A 20801-nucleotide genomic window follows, 5' to 3' on the forward strand; every position below is an offset into this window, starting at 1 on the left:
GTAACAGCGTAACAGTACATTTTGTTTAGTGTTTATACACACAATCATAGGTAATCTTTGCTTCAAGGATCTTAGGGTTTTTGTTTTTTTTTTTTTAGAAAAACAGCTTTACTGAGGCATCGTTTACAACATTCACTTGCTAGAGATGTACAATTCAGTGATTTTTAGTAAACTCACAGTCATGCAGGTATTATCACAGTGCAGTTTCAGAACATTTATCGGCCCCAAAAGACACCCTGTGTCCACCAACGGTCCGTCTTCCCCTCCCTGCCAGGACCTAGCAACCCCTTATCTTTGTGTATCTATGGATTTGTCTCTTCTGGACATTTCAAATAAATGGAGTCATACAGTATGTGTATTTTGTGTCTGATTCCTTTTGTTTAGTATGATGCTTTTCAGAGTTCATCCATGGTGTAGCATGAGTCAGTATTGTGCTTTTTTTTTTTTTTTATTGTTGAAGATACTCTCTTATTAGGCATGGACCACATTTTGCTTATCCACTTGTCATTTGATGGACATGTGGGCTCTTTCCCCTTTTTGACTATTAAAAATAAGCTGCCTTGAAGATTTGTATACAGGCTTTTGTATGCACCTATGTTTTCACTTTTCTTGGGCATATTCCTAAGAGTGGAATTGCTTGGCCATGTGAATTCTGTGTTTCACTTTTCAAGGAACTGCCAGATGGTTTTCCAGAGTGGCTGCACTGTTTTACATTCCCACCCATGATGGATGAGCATTCCAGTTTCTCCGAATCCTCACCAACACTTGTTATCATTTTGCAAAGAAATTTCTGAACCTCTGTTATAATGCCCACGTGTCACCTGCTGAGTACTTAGGAAATTAGGGATTTTCATTACCTGCCTTAGAGTCCACAAACCCCTTAAAGAAAGAAGCTAAGGGGCGCCTGGGTGGCTCAGTGGGTTGAGCATCCGACTTGGGCTCAGGTCATGATCTCACGGTTCGTAAGTTCAAGCCCCATGTCTGGCTCTGTGCTGACAGCTCAGAGCCTGGAGCCTGCTTCTGATTGATTCTGTGTCTCCCTCTCCCTCTGCCCCTCCCCTGCTCAGGCACTGTCTGTCTCTCTCCAAAATAAATGAACGTTAAAAATAATTTTTTTAGGGGCGCCTGGGTGGCGCAGTCGGTTAAGCGGCCGACTTCAGCCAGGTCACGATCTTGCGGTCCGTGAGTTCGAGCCCCGCGTCGGGCTCTGTGCTGACAGCTCGGAGCCTGGAGCCTGTTTCCAATTCTGTGTCTCCCTCTCTCTCTGCCCCTCTCCTGTTCATGCTCTGTCTCTCTCTGTCCCAAAAATAAATAAAAAAACGTTGGAAAAAAAAAAATAATTAAAATAAAAAAATAATTTTTTTAATTAAAAAAAATAATTTAAAAAAACAGCTGGGCCGGACGTATGCATCTGTGCATTGTATTAAGTCTGTCCTAAAGGTGGTTCTGCATGGATGAGACAAAAAGGGATTAACAAGTGATTTCCAACAGAAAAAGGATTGTGGGGCTCTGCTTGCCCAGGGACTGTGGAGACAGGGCTTGGACGAGTGCCGATTGAGTCCTGGTTTTGTGCCACTTGTCCGGGGAGGTAAGTCCCCAGATGTAGTGAAGCTCGTTTCTGGGTCATTAACCCTCGTTCCGTGCTTCCAAATTCCATCGGCAACCTTCATTTGCCCATGTCACGTAACCTAATGTGTTCACGGCTTCTAGAGATTAGGATGCTCTGGAAGAGTCGCTGGGGTAGTTCAGGGACAGGCTGAAGTTTGGCACGAAGGCAGGTTTTCAGCCAGGAAGCTCTAACGGAGGGAGGACGACAGCACCGCGGTTGGTTGGCTCTGCAGTGTCCTGTGGGAGGCGCTGTAGAGACCGTGCTTGCTTGTAATGTAAACCCGCAGACCTCAAACTATCCCTTGCGGTGATTACAGGGAATATAGCCTACTGTTTCTAAAACAGGGTGCTGAGGGCCGTACGATGGTCTGACTGGAGCACGGTGGGAACCCAACGGCAAGAAAAAGGGTGTGTGAGTTTCTGATCGCTGCTGCGACAGGTGACCACAAGCTCGGTGGCTTAAAACAACACAAACGTATTATAGTTCTGGAGGTCACAAGTCCAAAGTGGGTCTCACTGGACAAAAATGGAGAAATCCACAGGGCCGCTTTGTTTTCTGCAGCTTCTAGAGGAAAATCTTTGTTTTGCTTTGTTTTGTAATTGCCTTCCCCACTTCTCGAGGCTGCCTGCAATCCTTGGCTCATGACTCCTTCCTTCGTCTTCAAAGTCAGCAAATAGCTGAAGTTTTCTCATGTTGCGTCACTCTGACACGGGTTGTTTTGCAGCCCCATTTAAAGGGGTCCCCTGATTACTTTGGGTGTGTTTGTCACTTCTTTTTTAAGGTCAGATTAGTAACCCGAATTCCATCCGTCACGTTTGTTCGCCCATGTTGTGCAACCGGATATGTTCACAGGTAGTAGACAGTAGGATGTGCACAGCTTGGGTGGGGAGGGGTGTTACTCTGCTCAGCACAGGTTGTCTGCTTACGGTATTGTGATAATTTATTCCTGATGGTATTATCAGCCCTGCCCCCTGCTTTTCTCACTGTGTAGGAACGAGCACTTACGGCAGGCCATATAATGACCTTGGTTTGTTTTCTGGAGCACAGTACTCTGAACCTGGTAATGAGGTCCACCAGATCTCTGCTTTAGGAAGATTCCTGCAGTTTTGTGGATTTGCAGGGGGAAAGATCAGGAGAAGGGAAACCGTATGCAATCCTTCAGAAGCCAGGTACCATATAGGGGAGTGGCAGTGAACATGGAAAGATGCAGTGTTAGAGGCTTATGGGGTCGAAATGATAGGCCTTGGCATCTGATTGAGGGAATGTGGGGAGGGGGTGGCAGAGAGAAAGGAATGGGGCCAAGATGGGAGCAGCAGAGTTTGGGCCTGGGGGTGCAGGGTAACATTTGGTGTATAAAAAGACATAGTAATGCGAGTCTGGGAAGAAAGTGAAGATTGCATTTGAAATAGTGACCTTCAGGTGCTGGGCAGGGATCCACGTGGAGATAGGAGGCAGGTGGAGGGAATACTGCCTTGAAATAGAGCTTCAGGATTACCTACAAAGAGGGCCGCCGTCGGGAGATGGTGTTATAGGGGAGCAAAGCTAGAGGAAAAAGATTCAAGAACAGAGCGCTGGGAAAGTGTTTAATGGACGAGGTGACGAACCAGAGAAACAGTTTGAGAGAGAGGGGTTATGAAACAGAAAGAGGTCGACTCATGTAGCACGTATTTATTGAGCAACTACTGTTTGCCAGGTACTGAAGAAATAAACACAGATGCAGTTCCTGCCCTCGGTAGAGTTTATGGTCCAGCTCAGTTGTTCTGGACCCACTCATCTGGGTATGTGGCCATTATAGTAGCTGGTGACAGGCGAGCAGTAGTGCCAGATGTCCCCGAGGAGTGGGGAGGAAGAAATGTCATTATGTTTGTTGGCGTTATTATATCAAGATAGCAGATGGAGGAACCTTCATTTGACGATTCACGTTCTAAGCAAGGGCCCTTCCTACACACTTCGCCATGTTAGAACCTCCAGGTTTTTATTTTTTTTTATTTTTTTTTTAGCATTTATTTATTTTTGAGACAGAGACAGAGCATGAACAGGGGAGGAGCAGAGAGAGAGGGAGACACAGAATCCAAAACAGGCTCCAGGCTCTGAGCTGTCAGCACAGAGCCCGACGCGGGGCTCGAACTCACGGACCGTGAGATCATGACCTGAGCCGAAGTCGGACGCTTAACCGACCAAGCCACCCAGGCGCCCCAAGTTTTTTTTTTTTTTAATGTTTATTTTTGAGAGAGAAGACAGAACATGAGTGGGGGAGGGGCAGAGAGAGAGAGGGAGACACAGAATCTGAAGCAGGCTCTAGGCTCCGAGCTGTCAGCATGGAGCCCCTTGTGGGGTTCAAACCCACGAACCGTGAGAGATCATGACCTGAGCCGAAGTTGGACGCTTAACCGACTGAGCCACCCAGGTGCCCCAGAAGCTCCAGGTTTAAAGACTCCCTGCTTTTTACAGAAACTTGTGTCTAGGACCTTGATATTCCTAGTTTGTCATTCCAGAACCTAGGCAATCTCAGTTGCTGACTTGTCTCTAATATCTAGAGTCGTCACATAATTTCTTGTCCCCATCGGGACACTTTTGAGAACGAAAGGCAGCACCATTCTTAATGACCTTGAACAACAAGCATCAGCCAGAATCCTCTCAAGCCAAAAGACAAGTGGATATGTTGATGTCTTGAAATGAGTCATAGTTAGCACATTAAGTTTGTCCTGAAATTCTCAACTCAAATTTGTGAAAAAGGTGGTTTTTTTTTAAAAAAAAAGGTTTGTTTATTTTGAGAGAGAGTGTGATGGGGGCAGGGGCAGAGAGAGGGAGAGCTGTCAGCACAGAGTCTGACCCGGGGGCTTGATCTCCTGAACCATGAGATCATGACCTGAGCCACCCAAGGGTTGGACGCTTAACCGGCTGAGCCACCTGGGCCCCCCCCGCCCCCCGGGGGAAAGTTTTAATGCCAGATGGTTTGTAATTGTTTCCCAGCAAGCCTGGAAGTGCGTTCATACACACTCATTCAGGCACGGTTTCCGGGCTGTTTTCAGTTTTCTTGTGTGCGCTGTGTTCTGCACATTCCTACAGACCCTACCGTGATGGCCAGGAGGGCACGCAATCTCAGGGTGTCACCGACATGCTGCCACGATGCAGTCTTCCCGTCGGGTGTTTCTTCCCTGAACATTAGGTAATGAGAGCGTAGCTTTCTCTTGTCCCCAAGTTGGCCCTCGAAATTTTTTCACGCTTAAAAATTACTTATTTTATTAAGCATTGCTTAAAATAACAAGTTGAATGCAGCGGAGAAAACATTTGTCTACTCTACACATTAAAAATGATGTTATCATACAGGGGCACCTGGTGGTGCAGGCAGTTGAGCATACGACTCTTGATTTCGGCTCAGGTCATAGGTGATCCGGGTTGTGGGATAGAGCCCTGTGTGGGGCTCTGCGCTGAGCGTGGAGCCTGCTTTCTCCCCCCCTCCCCCTCCCCCACTTGCACTCTCTCTCTAAAACAAACTACAACAACAGAATCACAATATGATACAAATGGCGTATTTTTTGGCATTGAAACGTGTTCACTATATACCATAGTGCGTTGCTGTGACCTCAGGGGACCTGCAGCCCAGTTGGGACTTGGAGCGTGTCTAAAACGTGTCCTTGGAGTCGTGCGGGCTGCGCGCAGATGTGCACACCGCCGCCATGTTGTTTGTACCCCCTCAGGCTTGATTTATTTATCTCCCTGTGCTTCGGTGCCGTGCGATTAGATCCCATTGAGAATTATTTTAAGAAGCAGCCCGATGAAACGTCTCCTGGACCCCACTGACTGAGAATAGAATTGTACGGAGTGCACGCGTTCCTTCCTCTCGGGGGCCCATGGGAGAAATTGTGCACATGCTTCATTTTTGGGATACAAATATCTACTCATACTTGTTTCTTTGAATAGATGTCTAGGAAACTCCAGAAACCGATTTTAGTTCCGTGCAACCGATGTAAACTCGTGTCTGCTGGTAGGCTTTGCCTACGTCCTCATCTGTCAGCTCTGGCTCATTCTTCGCGCCATTACCTTCCGTTTGCCCTGATTTCCCCCAGTTAATTATTTTAGTTTTGCCATTGTGCGTATTTGGAACCCACTTCAAGTGTTTTTCTTTCTCCGGGTGGAGAATTACTAAGTATTTCAGTGAATGAGAGCAGTGTGGTTTCTTGGAGGTTGTTGGCTCACGACAGCTTTTGAATTCTCGTGTGTTAGTAGCATCTTATTTTAATCTGGCTGCTTCCCGCTGAAATGCATCGGGCAGAGAATATTTCTAAATTTAGTGTGAGGGAGGCTCGGTCAAAAGCAGCTGGCCAGCGGACCCGAGGTAAAGCTTTCTAGGTCTTTCAAGTCTGAAAATTAAACTTCTGTAAAATCACTTTATGAAAGAAAGATTCGTAACAATTAGCAGCACTCTGGAATCACTTGATTGTCCTGGGAAAAAACTCACACCATTTAAAAAAACAAATTCTCCGGCTTGAAGTTACCTCGAACGGAGCGGAAATTCTTTTTCTATCTCTGGCAGCAAGGTGCGGCGGTTTCCTCTAAACTCCGTTGAAAACAGGACCTTGGGGCCCCGGATGTGCTCCATAACTTTTGTCAAAAAGCAGGAAGTGAAAATGAGGTTATGGAAGTAAAAGTTCTTCAATGTCTGCCACTAAACAGGTATAAAGAATTAGCACGGGGGCGCCTGGGTGGCTCAGTCGGTTGAGCGTCCGACTTCGGCTCAGGTCATGATCTCGCGGTCTGTGAGTTCGAGCCCCGCGTTGGGCTCTGTGCTGACGGCTCGGAGCCTGGGGCCTGCTTCGGATTCTGTGTCTCCCTCTCTCTCTGCCCCTCCCCTGCTCATGCTCTGTCTCTGTCTCTCTCTCAGAAATAAATAAAACATTTAAAAAAAATTTAAGAATTAGCACAGAGATAATTTGTGTTTCTCGATTTAGGAGAAGGAAAGCTTGGGAATAACTTGTTTGGATCAGCTCAGTGCCTCGGCTGCCCTCTGTTAGTCACCGCTAGTGCCGACGGTCTCCCACAGGTCAGGGGCCACGCCGCGTATCTTAGTGTGACTCCCGGGTCATCATCTGCGGCCACACGTCTGCTTCTTGACAAGGCTGTGAGCTGATTGCATCATGCATGGACTACGATGACAAGGGCAGTTTGGGCCAACACTTGCCTAGTTTCCGCTGTGTGCCAGGGAGGGTTCTCTGCTCTGCTTGTGTATGAAGGGCGGTGTGTACCCCTGACGTCGTCATGAGGGTTCACTTACGCACCTCGCGCAGAAGAGGACCTGGGGTGCGAGGATGCCCGACCCCAGGATATGCACGCAGCTGGCACGGGGAGCCGGGTGGTTCTCTCGGAGCCCTCTGGCCCCAGTGTCCGCTCTGGTAATCGCCTGGCTCACTTGCCGGTGTGGAAGCAGAGGAGTGCACCTGGAGGACACACGTCTGGGGACCAGGCTTGGGTTCCAGGGTAGAGCTTGCCGAGGGGGTAGCATGCACGAGTGACGCAGAGACGTTAGCCGTGATGCAGTCCTTGGACTTGGACGTATGGTTCTTTCAAAGGGTGCAAAGCTGGGGAGTGTGAAACCAGTTAGGAGGGCTTTTGCACATAGCCCGGGCGGAAGCTGGGGGCGTGGTGTTCTTTTGAGGTGGTTGTCGTAGGGACTGACCTGTACGTTGTAGGATGTGTAACAGCGCCTGTGGTCTCTGCCTACTACATGCCAGGAACCCTTCTTCCCCCGTTGCAGCAACCTAAGATGTCTCTGCCCATCGCCAGTGTCTCTTGGGGGAGGGCATAATCACCCCCAATAGAAAACCTCTGGTCTAAATGCTGGGGGCAGGAGTGACCCACAGTGTAAACCACAACAGAATTCCCAACGGCCTCTCCTCCCAGCTGTTGAATTTGACACTTAAAAATTCCCGGGCCGTCCGGCTGGCCGCCTGGCTAGCATGCGACTCTCCATCTCAGGATCATGAGTCTGAGCCCCGTGTTGGGTGTAGAGATTCCTCAAATAAATAAAAACTTAAAAAAAATCAATTTTTGGAAAAGTCTCAGGCTTAAAAATCATTTTGAAGGCATCTGTTTCCAAAGGGGCATATGGATTAGAAACTTGGGTATTTGGGGGTTTACCTTTACAAGAGTTGTTCAGCTTTTTTCTTCTTTTTCCTTAAACGTTCATTTATTTCTTTTGAGAGAGAGTGTGTGCATGTGAGTGTGGGGGAGGGTCAGAAAGAAAGAACAAGAATCCTAAGCAGGCCCCGTGTGATCCCACGATTCACGAACCGTGAGATCATGACCTGAGCTGAGATCAAGAGTCAGAAGCTTAACCAACTGAGCCACCCAGGCGCCCCCACCTTCTTTCATTATAGTGAAACTCCAGTATGTTTGTGTAAGAGTGTTGGGGTTTTTTAGTCTTGATTTGATGTGAATTTTTATGTAGGGCATCTTCCTGATCTCCTGAGTATGGAGGTAACACTTAAAGGACGACGCTTGGTGACCAGAAACAGATGTGTGGATGTGTGTGTGTTTTAATACTTAGTTCTTAAATGAGCAGATCATTGACACTGGTGTCCCAGATTCTGGAGTATGTATGTAAGCAAATAATAGAATGTTACTGTTTTACAAAAGGGATTTGCTTGCAGCATTGTTAACTGAAATTGAAGACAGTATGATTGACCTTTCCAGGTGACTGGGAGATAGCAGGTGTTTGCAAATGATAGAAACTGAAATGTGATCACTAGGGCTGTATGATGTTCAGAAACTTTTAATCATAATTTCAGTGAACAGATAACGCGCTTGACAATTACATTTAAAATTATGCTCAATGCTCACTGCAAAATGTGGAGACAGTACTTTGGGAGATGAGGAAGAGGTTCACTGGATTCTTTCCTACCTCATGATGCACGATGCCCTCTATAAACAAAAAACTGAATAGAGTCACCTGAGGATTATCCTCATACAGTTTAGTATTGTATCTGTGGGGAGGGATTCAGATGGCTGTTGACTGACAGTTTGCTAAGTAAGAAAGATCATGTTCTCCTGATACTTTAATATGTCTTCTTTAAATGTTGTGGTTATTTTGGGGCGCCTGGGTGGCACAGTCGGTTAAGCGTCCGACTTCAGCCAGGTCACGATCTCGCGGTCCGTGAGTTTGAGCCCCGCGTCAGGCTCTGGGCTGATGGCTCGGAGCCTGGAGCCTGTTTCCGATTCTGTGTCTCCCTCTCTCTCTGCCCCTCCCCCATTCATGCTCTGTCTCTCTCTGTCCCAAAAATAAAAAATTAAAAACGTTGAAAAAAAAAAATTTTAAATGTTGTGGTTATTTTTCTCTCACTGAAGATCAGATCAGTTTCATGCCACTAAATGAAATTTAATCGCTCGTTCTAATTTAAATAATAATTGCTTAGAAGCATATATTGTACGACTGATAGCTTATTAAAATTTGCTGTGGGTTTCTTTTTTTCCGTTGCTATTGGCTCTAGGTTCTAGATAGATTATATAATTATAAGCCCAGTCAAGTCATGCCATTACCCTGTATCAGATTTTCACGTGACAAGCCGTATTTGGGTCTTTCTGTATGAAATCTGCTTGGTATATCATAGGGTGAGTCAGGAAAGAGCCTTTCGTTTGTTGTGAGCGGCATATGGTTGCCTCTGTTGGGGTGGGGTGGTGGGTGAATGATACATGTGCCTATCCGTATGCATCCAGATACATCAGTGTGAGTGAGAAGCATTGACTCTGCTGGTTGTACAAGCCTGAAAGGCTTGTTATTAACATCATAGTAGATTAAAAAGGAAAAGGAAAATCACGGAAATCAAGTTTGGTGTCTGTTTTTCTCCTTTTTGAACAGTTGGTACTTTCACGCTGAACTTCTAAACCCTACCAACGTAATAAAAAGTCATGTTTTGCAGGAACAAAGGGATATTAAATGACTTACTAAAGAATAGATGGAAAAAAATGTGTTTCCCTATTGATCCCTAAATAAAAAAGGAATGATTTTCCCTGAACATTTATTTCCCGATCCCCACAGTGCTAACAGCTTTTCCTGAGAGTTGAGAAAAACCATAACGACTTTCTTTTGGTTTGGATCCTGCTCTTAATTCGTTTCCAATGCACACCTGTTACAGGCCTGCTGTATTGTGGGCTCTGAGCTGTAAAGAAAATGGGTCCCAGTGATGGAGATGAAACAATGGCTTCATTGGGTTTGTCTTGGGTGCTCGGGACTTTTGCAGTTTGGGTTTCGTTTTGGTTTTTGCGGTTCTGTTTTCTGTCGTGGTCATTGTGTTGTTGTTTTTAAATGTTTTTTAACGTGTATTCATTTTTGAGAGACGGAGCGTCAGGGGGGAGGGGCAGAGAGAGGGGGAGACACAGAATCCCAAGCAGGCTCCAGGCTCTGAGCTGTCAGCACAGAGCCCGACGGGGGGCTTGAACCCACGAACCGTGAGATCATGACCTGAGCTGAAGTCGGACGTTTATCCAACTGAGCCAACCAGGCACCCCTCATGGTCATTGTTAATAGAATGTCTGGATAACAGTTTGTGATGTTTGTGGTATTTGTTGAATGAGTAAATGAATGAGAGCCCAGAGAATGTTCTGGTATGCTTCTTTAGTTCCGTCCCCTAGACCCCCTCCTGTACAGAAGTAGTGTAGGGCGCTTGTGTTCTCATGAAGAAGGAGACCATGAGGAACTTTGTAGTGAAAATAATAATGGTGAGGATGTAGAAATTATACCCGATTTCTCCTCCTCCTCCTCCTATTTTAAGTTTATTTACTTATTTTGAGGGGGGAGTGGGCAGAGACAGGAGGGGAGAGAATCCCAAGCAGGCTCTGCACGGTCAGTGTGGAGCCTGATGTAGGGCTCGAACTCACGGATCAGGAGTTCATGACTCAAGCCAAAGTCAGGAGTCGGATGCTTCACCAACTGAGCCACCTTGGCTCCCCTCGGTTCCTTCTTCTGAACTCATGGTTAATATCATCTTAGAGTTGGTGCTGAAGGCACTGACTGCTTCTCCTTTGTCATCCCCCCATCTCCCCATTTGTCATAGTCTTTAGATTGTGTTAATATGGTAACCACTGGCCACATGTGACTATTTGTACTTTAATTAAAAATTTAAAAAAACTTATTTACTTAAAAAAAAAAAACTTTTAAATGTTTATTTGTGAGAGGCAGACAGAATGCGAGTGGGGAGAGGGGCAGACAGAGAGGAAGACAGAGAATTGGAACAGTCTCCAGGCTTCGAGCTGTCAGGACAGAGCCTGATGAGGGGCTCGAACCCATGAACCGTGAGATCATGACCTGAGCCAAAGTCGGACACTTAACCAACTGAGCCACCCCAGGCGTCCCACGCAGGTGTCCCAAAATCAAATAAAATTTAAATGTCAGTTCCTCAGACACACTAGCCAAACATCTCAAGTGCTTAGTATCTACATGCAGCTAATGAATACCTTATTGGTCAGTGAAGCTAGAGCACAGAAATTTCTATCACATAGACGAGAGATGGTTATTCAGATTTTTGCCTAACGGTATTCCAAGGAAGAGAGTGTGGAAAAAAAAATACGATTTCACACCAGGTTACTAGAAAAGAGAATAAAAATTAAGTACATAAAGGGGCGCCTCGGTGGCTCAGTCTGTTGAGCTTCCAACTTCAGCTTGGGTCATGATCTTACGGTCTGTGAGTTTGAGCCCCACGTCAGGCTCTGTGCTGACAGCTCAGATCCTGGAGCCTGCTTCAGATTCTGTGTCCCTCTCTTTCTGACCCTCCCCTGTTCATGCTCTGTTTCTCTCTGCCTCAAAAATAAACAAACATTAAAAAAATTTTTTTTTGAATTTAAAAATTAAGCACATAAAAAAATTATTACGTGAAAGCTAATTGTCATGTCATTTTGGAATATTAGAGGTAAAGGCAGTATCTAAGCAGTATCCTGGATTTAAGAGTCATGTGAAGGATCTAGAATCAAAATGATATCAGATTTCTTAATGACAACACTGGAAGATAGAAAAGAGACTGAGCAGGGCACCTGGGTGGCTCAGTTGGCTAGATGTCCGACTTGAGCTCAGGTCATGATCTCACGGTTTGTGAGTTCCAGCCCTACATTGGGCTCTTTGCTGTCAGCGCAGAACCTGCTTGGGATCCTCTGTCTCCCTGTCTCTTGGCCCCTCTCTGTCGACTCGTACTTTCACTGTCTCTATCAAAAATAGATAAACATTAAAAAAAAAAAAAGAGGAAAGAAAAGAGCCTGAGCATAGAATTCTGTGCAAATAATGTTCACTCAAATTTTGAAGTCATGGGATGCCTGGGTGGCTCAGTCCGTCAAGTGCCCGACTTGGTCCCAGGTCATGATCTCGTGGTCTATGGGTTCGAGCCCCCACGTCGGACTCTGTGCTGTCATGACAGCTTGGAGCCTGGAGCCTGCTTTGGATTCTGTGTTTCCCTTTCTCTCTGTTCCTCTCCTGATTGCACTCTGTCCTCTTCTCTCTCTCTCTCAAAAAATAAATAAACATTAAAAAAAATTTTTAAAGAATTTTGAAGTCCTCTCTTCACGAGCTGTTAATTAAGGGTAGAATAAAGATATTTATACATATTCAGGATATAGGTAACATTTAGTTTTTACACATCATTTCTCTGAAATCTACTAGAGAATATGTCCGGCCAAAATTAGAGAGTAAACCTAAAACTGGGGAGAGTTGGGATCCTAAGAAACAGAGATACAGTGTATTCTCAAGATGTTGTTATGGTTTCAAGGCATGAAGTCTATATAGCAGGCCTGATGCTGACAATTACAGACTGGAGCAGAGGCAAGACATTTCGGAAGGTCTGATGTGTATTTAGGAGATATAGGGATGATTGAACAGGAAACACATAGAGGTGACAGATTATCTAAGAATTTTGATCATGTGAAAAACTGAATCAAAAGACTGTGGACAGTGCTGGAAGAATTACCAAAGGATACAAAGAAAAAAAAAAAAAAAGAAAGAAAACTAAAAATAAAAACAAACACAATTAGTAACTCCAGGAAAACAAAAGGTTTGCGTAAGAAAGGAATTGTAATCATACCATACTGCTTGTTTGGGAGTGCCCATTCCATTGTCAAAGTAATATCTGTCAAATACACATTTAACCAAAAACTATGACACTATTGGGAAAATGTGGGCAGGTAAGCAGAGAATTGAGGGTGGGGATTTAAAAAAACCAAAATCCTTATGTGTATTTGAGAAAATCAAATAAATATTATCTGAAGCTGATAGGAAATATTATAAGCATGTCTTTTAGAAACAGGGAAGTCATACTAAGGATCACTGCCAGTAATTCCAACAGTTCTAAGATTTGAAAGTGGTTGCTTTGGGAAGTAGAATTGGGGATAGATGGCGCTATAAAAAGCTTGGAAGTAAAGAGAGGAGCCTTTTGCCTCCCCTGTATTTTATTTTTTAAAACACTGTACATGTCGGGGCACCTGGGTGGCTTGGTCGGGTAAGCATGTGATTCTTGATCTAGGCTCAGGTCATGATCTCGTGAGTTTGAGCCCCATATTGGGCTCTGCGTTGACAGCAGATTCTGTCTCTCCTCTCTCTCTCTCTGCCCCTCTTCCCCCATCAAAATAAAGAAAATTTTTTTAAACAGGCCAATTTGGAGTGGATTATGAGGATTGTTATAAAAAAAAAAACATAAAACAGTGTACGTGCATTATTTTGAAAGGGATAAAAGTGCTTTGGAACATGGAAGTATATAGGATGTATCTGCTATAAAATTATAGAAATCTTAGTGTGGTCATCCTTGGCAGGACTGATATTTCAGCCAGATAATTCTTTGCTAAGAAGGGCTATCCCGAGTGCTTTACTAGATGGTACGAACATTCTTCCTCCGGTCTCAACAACTAGAAATGCCCAGTGTCCCGTGGGAGACAGCCCCGTTTGAGAACCGCTGCTTTAAAGGATTTAAAAACTGTTATTGAATGAATTTGTGGCAATACATAAAAATGCTATTTGGTATCAGTAATGCAGGAAACAACAGCTTCGTTACACAGAACTTGAACCCCGTAGCAAATGAAGTGTTCGCAGTTCTCTGGTTCCTCCTGCCAGCGCCCGGCTTAGCCCCTGGCTCTCTGCCCGGTTAACTCAGGGCTCACTAAAAAAAGAAAGGGCTCAGGAGGAAATGGCAGCTTCTTTGTCATGCTCAGTGGCCTCTGAAAACATAGTTGACATTTTTTGCATTGTTTTCCCGATGGCACAACTTGAATTTCTCTGGGGTGCAAATGTTAATCATTATGGCAACTTTGGGACAATATGGCAGCCTTTGGATGTATTTCTGTGGTCAGTTGGCTGCGGGACAGACAGACACACACATTCTTCCCCCCTGTGCATCCCCCCGCCCCGCCCCAGCATCCGTGTGCAACGCTCTTGGTTCAGTTCTTTGCAAGTGTTTTCCCTGAGAATTTACAAAGGAAGTCAACAGGAAAATGGTTCCTCAGATTTTTTGATGTGGATAAAACCTCATAAATAATTTAATGCCCTCATTTCACAGCTGAGGAATCTGTGGTCCAGGGAGAGTTGCTTATAATTAATTAGGAGCAAAGTGAGACCTGTAAATCTGCCCTTCTTCCCCCCCCCCCAACTTTCCTTCCCCACTCCCCTTCTCCCTCTTTCAGTACAATGTGTGTGCACAGTAATACTGTGGGATGAAGACAGAACAGGGTAGGAAACCGGATCAGGCATCTGGCAAGTTGTGTTAGCAATTTTCACACAGTCAAGGGCTCTGAGCACCGTGCACCGGGGGCCCGAGCGCTTGTAAGCTTAGAGAAAACGGAAAAGAGAAGTGGTTGGCTCGTCCAGGGTGCCCCTGGCTCCTGCTTGGGCAGAACTGTGTGGCTCGTGTGGAATTTTGGAGTCGCCCCCTCCCCCCTCCCCCCCCCCCGGGAGTGTGCCATCCGCAGAGCCACCTTACCCCGGTGGCCACCTCTTCCCCATGCGGGACAGGGCGGCCCCATTCTGGCATCCTGGCACCTTGCTACACACATCCTCTTTCCCAGCACCCCGAGAGTGCATGTGACCCCATGGCCCTCTGGCCTGCAGCTGTTGCCTCCAGCACCACTCAAGCTGCAGCCCTTTTCTTTTCCTCCTCGCCTGGCCTCTTGGGCCAACAGGGATTTTGCTGCCTCCAGGAAGCCTCTCTGGATTTCTTCCATGTGGCGAGCGTGGGCAGACAAGACCGTGTGGTTGCTTGTCATCCCGTCATCTGCAGTCCTCCTTGTCCTCCAGCTCGGTGGCAGTTATTTGTTAGTCGCTCCGTGATTTTTGAGAGCGGTCTGTCACTAGACGCCAGGGACCCCACACCGCCCAAGATTTCCTCCTAGTTCTCTGCACTCCCCTCTCTCACTGACAGCTCCTTCTGTCAGGGTTCCATCCACACTGTGCGGTCTGTAGACCAGTGGTTCTCAGCAGGGCACTTGTGCCCTCCGGGGGGACACCTGGTAACAGCCGGGGTCAGCTTGGGTTAGCACAGCAGAGGGGGTGGGGCGTGTGGATTGCCACCTGCATCTGATGCGGGGAGTCTAGGCTTGCGGCTCAGGGCACAGAGCAGCCCCAACAACAGTGAACTGACCCACAATGACCGCGGTGCCCGGGGCGAGAAACCCTGTTTGGGGCACTCCCATTCAGGCCCGTAGGTTTTGAAGGTCATGGTCGTGGGATGAGTTCCAGACTTAACTCTGCAACTGTGATGTCTCCTACTTGCTCGGGCGGGTGTGCTTAACTACCTCGTTCACAGTCCACTGAGAGACGGAATAGCATTTCACCGCGTCACACACAGAAAGTCTCCATTTTCCTCTCCTCGGTCCTGCGTCCCAGGAAATGGTACCGTCTTCCAAGTTGGGGCCCAAACCCTGAACCCGGAAGTCATGCTGGGTTCTTTTGTCCCGTCCCCATCACGCATGCTTCCCCCCCGCCCCCTCGCACGTCCTCTAGGTCAGAATGTCTTTGAACCTGGCACACTCTCTCCGTTTCGCCATCATCTTTCCTGCCAGCACGGTGCCGGCCACGAGCGGCTCTCTGCTGATCAGGAGCTTGTCTGGAGTTCGTTCTAAGCATGCCAGGAGCCCCCGGAGAGTTGTTTAAATAGCAGGAGGGTCAGATTTTCTTTTCTGATGAAGCCTGGTGCTGGCTGAAGAATAAGGTGTAGTGGAGCTTGTGTAGGATCAGTTTCTTTTTCTTTTTCTTTTTCTTTTTAATGTGTCTTTTATTTTGAGAGAGAGAACGAGCGAGGGAGGGGCAGAGAGAAAGGCAGAGAATCCTAAGCAGACTTTACACTACCCGTGCAGAGCCTGATGCAGGGCTCGATCTCACGAACCAGGAGATCATGAACTGAGCTGAAACTGAGCCTTGGATGCTTAATCAACTGAACCACCCAGGCGCCCCAGATCAGTTTCCTTTCCATGGGCTGCAGAGCCCTCTGGGACTTGGGACCTATTATTACTTAACCTCTGGTGCCCAGCCCGCCAGAGTTCCTCCCTCTTGGCCAAGATCATTCTCACCACAGGACATTTGCACTTGCTGTGTGTACAGCCTGGCCTCCCTCTCCCGCGCTCACGTGCTCCCTCTTCCAAGAATGCTGCCCCAGGCCCCACCCTAACTCTGGTGACTCTGTCCCGCCACCAGCTGGGGTTTCCGTAGTTCTGTCATCCGAAATGATCTTGCTATCCATTTGCTTTGTTTATTGTCCCTGCTGTTCCATCGTCACATTCCCCCCTTTCCACTGCCAGGTTGGGGACACCCCACAAGACCCATCCGTCTCTAAGACCGGAGTGGCGCCGAGCGCTGTTTCCGTCTTCCACAAGGCCGAACGGCAGTTGTTGTCAGGAGAAACTTTCTGACTTGGGCCAAACCTAGAAACACCTGTGTTTTCACTTAGCTTGTTTTTGGAGGGTAGAGAAGAACGTGTCTGGTAAGAGCTGAGTCGATTTTTCAGTTACTGAAATTCCCTGGTGATGTGATCGTAATTGGTTCTGCAATAATGAACATTTTGAACAGATCCGTGTGAACAGTGTCATCGTGTGCTTTAAAGAGGGGAGGGAGCCTAAGATTCACCCTTGGCTCTTGTGTGGCATTGGACACAATTAGTATTTTGGTTTTGCAATAGCCCCGATTCACATACCTGCTGGCCTCGAGCGGTCTCTGCGTGGACGCTTTTGCCTTACTTTGCGTATTTTTCATTAACAGGTAACCGAAGACAGAAAGCGGGCCTCAAAATAAACCCTCGAAGGAAGAAGGGATTTGCCTACATTTGGCTCTGAGTAAGTGAAATTGTAAAATGGATTGCTTATTATGTAATAAATATCCTGTCAACCTCTCCATATTTTCCGGTACTGCACTGGCTGTAAGTATTGGAAAACGGTGATGTCTCAGGATTTCTTGTAACAGGTGATTTTGCTAGCACAGAAAAAATATGTCTGCATAACACTTCTTTTTTTTGTTTAGCTTCTGGAAGTCAGAAATTTTAGGAAACAGCAGTGGAGGTCATTATTAAAATGTGTGCGCTTTTGCGAGAAGCCTCGTTTCTGCTGTTCTCTAGCATACACTTTTGAGGTACTTAATTTGTCCTTAGAAGGCTGATTTACAACAAACAGTGGCTTTTGACTCTTTGTCTGCCACAGGCTCCCTTAGTCTCATTTGCTCTTCTCAGAAAGTGTCTGGAAGATGACGGGCTACCGACGGGCTGCTTGAGGACCAGCCAGCATTTTCCATAAAATCCTTGCTTGGGCACCACTCTGAGGCAGCCTGGCCTGTGACGTAGGCCCCCGCGGGGCTGATTGCCTTCATTCTGAGCCCTGCCTGGACTGTCGTTAGAGCAGAGAGAATCCCCGGTCACTTAGAACGGGGCCTTGTGGGGTCTGGAACTGTCATCTTGGCCCCTGTAATGCATCCAGTTCACCAAAAGGCCTAATTCCCGCTTGAGTCAAGAAGGTCCTTTCCAGCGCACTTTGTATGGAAAATCTTTCACCTCTGGGAGGACCGTGCTTGGGATCTGTTCCTTCTGGAGTATTGCGGAGTCTACAGAGAGGTGTGAGATGGGTCTTGTTCTGGGGGGTAAGCATTACAGGTGCATGAAGTGGGGGATGTGACACAAAGGCATGGTGTGGACGGGTGGCCCTGGGATGGTGTAGACAGTCCCTGCTGAGCGAATTCTGAGGAATTCTACCGGCATGTGCCAGAGCACTGAGGAAGGCTGGACCTTCCTCCTGGAGGGGAGACTCCAGGTGGGCTTGGTGATGCGTGGAGTTTGGACGCAGACTGAAGAAGTTATGTTCTGGATGGGGGACCGAGTCTGTGGGCAGAGGTGAGGAGCCAGGAACAAGAAAGCTTTCTTCTCTTATTTTTTTTCATTGGAGAAAGTTGATAGATCAGGCTGGTGGAATTGAGGGGGTGGTGGAGGAACAGAAAGGGCGTGAACTTTGTACGTACCCCTGCGTACAGAATATTCCGAGGAGACTTGCTCTAGTGGTAGAACTCCCGTCTCGTATCTGCCTGGACACACGTGTGGAATGCGAGCCCATCGGTATCAGAGGGGCACCCTGTGGCCTGAAAGAACACCAGGGGTGACCCCCACGGGGAGGAAGGAACAGTAAATTGTGGCGAAATACCTCAAAAAACACCTACTGGGTGCCAGATGGTGCCAGTTTTTGGTAACCACTTTATCGAGAGAATCCACACAGGTGACCGTTGACTCACCGAAAGCGTGCAGTTCCGCAGTTTTCCCGTGTATACCCGGGGTTGTGCGCCCAGCACCACAGCCTGTAGCTGGAGCCTTGCACTGACTGTTGTCACAGTGTCGCTCGCTGTTGCCGCCTCCCCATGTCCCTGGCAGGCAGCCGGCTACTTCCTGTGTCGGCGCATTCACGCGTTCCTGGGTGTGAAGAGAGCCCTGTGGGGTGTGTTCTTTGTGTCTGACTCCTGACTCAGCGGACTGTTTTCTTTTTCTTTAAAAAAAATTTTTTTAATGTTTTATTTATTTTTGAGAGAGAGAGAGAGTGAGCGCGAGCGGGGGAGGGTCAGACAGAGAGGGAGACGCGGAATCCGAAGCAGGCTCCAGGCTCTGAGCTGTCAGCACACAGCCCCGCGCGGGGCTCAAACCCACAAACCTGAGAGATCATGACCTGGGCCGAAGTCAGATGCTCAACCGACCGAGCCACCCAGGTGCCCCAGCAGACCGTTTTCAACGCTCACCTGTGTTGTCGCACGTGTCTGTCCTTCATGCCGTTTTATAGCCAAGTACTACTCCGTTGTATGAATAGACCACATTTTGTTTATCTGTTCATCCATCAGACAGTTATCTTGAAAGCTTCTATTCTGAATTAATGTTCAACTTGGCAAGAAGTTGCGAAAAACAGTACGGTGAGTTCCAGAGTATTCTCCCCGCCTTCCGCCTTGCATCTTCCTGAGCTCTCACAGGAGGAAATGGGGGTTGGCACTGTTGACTCAGATGCACGCCATCCGTGGACCTCACCAGTTGTCATATGCGCTTGTGCGTTTGTCTGCTTGCATGGACCGCGTATGGAATGTTCTCACACCTGTGCGTGCAGCCTCTGGTGAGTCTTGACGCAGACGCGGAACCGTTCCATCGCCGGGAACGCTCCTCGTGATACTCCTTTATGCCACCCTCTCCGGCGCCTGGCAGCCGCTGGGTTCTCCATGTGTACAATTCTGTCACGTCAAGAGTGTTACATACACGGCATCAGGCCTTGGGAGACTGGCTTTGTTCACTCAGCCTCAGGCCCCGGACGTGCAACCAAGTTGTGGGTGTCAACAGCTCGTGCCTTTGAAAAAGTTTTTTTAATGTTTGATTTTGAGAGACAGAGCATGAGCGGGGGAGGGGCAGAGAGAGAGAGAGACAGACAGACACACACACAGAATCGGAAGCAGGCTCCAATCTGTCAGTACAGAGCCCTATGTGGGGCTTGAACCCACGGACCGTGAGATCATGACCTGAGCCGAAGTCGCACGCTTAACCGACTGAGCCATCCGGTTGCCCCTCCGTGGGCATTCCTGCCTCCCCCTCTCCTTCCCTCACTCGCCCTCCCTGTCCAGAGCCTGGAAGTGATCGAGGACCCCGAAGTACTCACTGTTTGCTTTTGGGCTGTATTCTGTTTGCCCACTGGAGAGTGTGTGTGTGTGTGTGTGTGTGTGTGTGTGTGTGTGTGTGTGTGTGTTGGGCTTACTCTAAACGCTTGCCTTGGGCTTTCTCCTTTTTCTCAGATTGCTGTCCTTTTTGAGGTCTAAGTCATGAGATGGGCGACCAATTCCTACCAGTTCCTTTTTATTCAGACAATCTAAGGAGAGCGTAGCGGCCCAGGTAATTGTAATCAAAGAGCGCCATGGCTCGGAGAAATGGTGCCGTGGAGCCTGAAAGGGTGGTTACCTGTTTGCATAGATTAGAAGTGGACATTAAAGTAGGGACAAGATAGGGCCTCTGGTGTGTGTCACCTGGGCCGTGCACCATGTTGCAGACTAACCCACCTATGGGGGTTTTCACACTCAACTTGGTGAAGGTGGTGCCCCTGAGGGGTCTTTCAGCGGGTTTAGGGGGCGCTGGGGTAGAGTGGGGTGTTGCTGATCCATTGTATCAAAAGCAATAAAGCTTCACAGGTGCCCTTGGAACCATAGCTTCTTGATGTAAAGGTACCAGTTCTGTGTGGATAATTGGGCAGAACAGTTGCCTTGTGTGGTCTCCAGCTGATGAAGGGTCCTCGGTGGGGTGCTGTTGGATAGCACGATTCAGCTTTCCGTTCTGCCTTTCAATCTGCCATTCAGATTTACTCAGTGTTCTTTCCTTTCAAACCACATTTGTCTTCACCTGCTTTCTCAAATGCCCAGAACACACACGCAAAGCCACATAGACGCTGCCTCCAGGTTATCAGGAAAACTGCTCTCTTGTGAGAAGCTGGGTATTCCTTTCGTCTTAAGCCCAAGCAGACTGGGAAAAGTGTGCCATCCTCCCAACTAAGGGATTGAAAGTCTAGTGAGTTTCTTCATGGTGGAATTTTGACTCACATGGACGTTAATTAAGTTCTTGATGAGTTAAACTCAAGAATAAACTCTTGAACTTGGATTTAGATTCTGGGTGTAACATGGCTAGGAAAGGTCCTCAAAATGATGAAAGAATTCTTTCGTTTCTGACAAAACTCTACTCTTCTGTCTTTT

General features: G+C 47.4%; 1 protein-coding gene across 5 annotated transcripts in view; it reads left to right on the top strand.

Moving 5' to 3' along the window:
- Nucleotides 1-20801, top strand: part of TBL1X (transducin beta like 1 X-linked) — a 230332-nt gene that overhangs the window by 69556 nt on the left and 139975 nt on the right. For all 5 annotated transcript variants that reach the window (XM_058713565.1, XM_058713560.1, XM_058713563.1 and 2 more), the window contains one exon: nt 16824-16897. The gene's annotated coding sequence lies outside the window, so the exon portion shown is untranslated. The remainder of the gene's footprint in view (nt 1-16823; nt 16898-20801) is intronic.

Source organism: Neofelis nebulosa, chromosome X (assembly GCF_028018385.1).
Source record: "Neofelis nebulosa isolate mNeoNeb1 chromosome X, mNeoNeb1.pri, whole genome shotgun sequence".
In the NCBI taxonomy this organism is placed as follows: domain Eukaryota; kingdom Metazoa; phylum Chordata; class Mammalia; order Carnivora; family Felidae; genus Neofelis; species Neofelis nebulosa.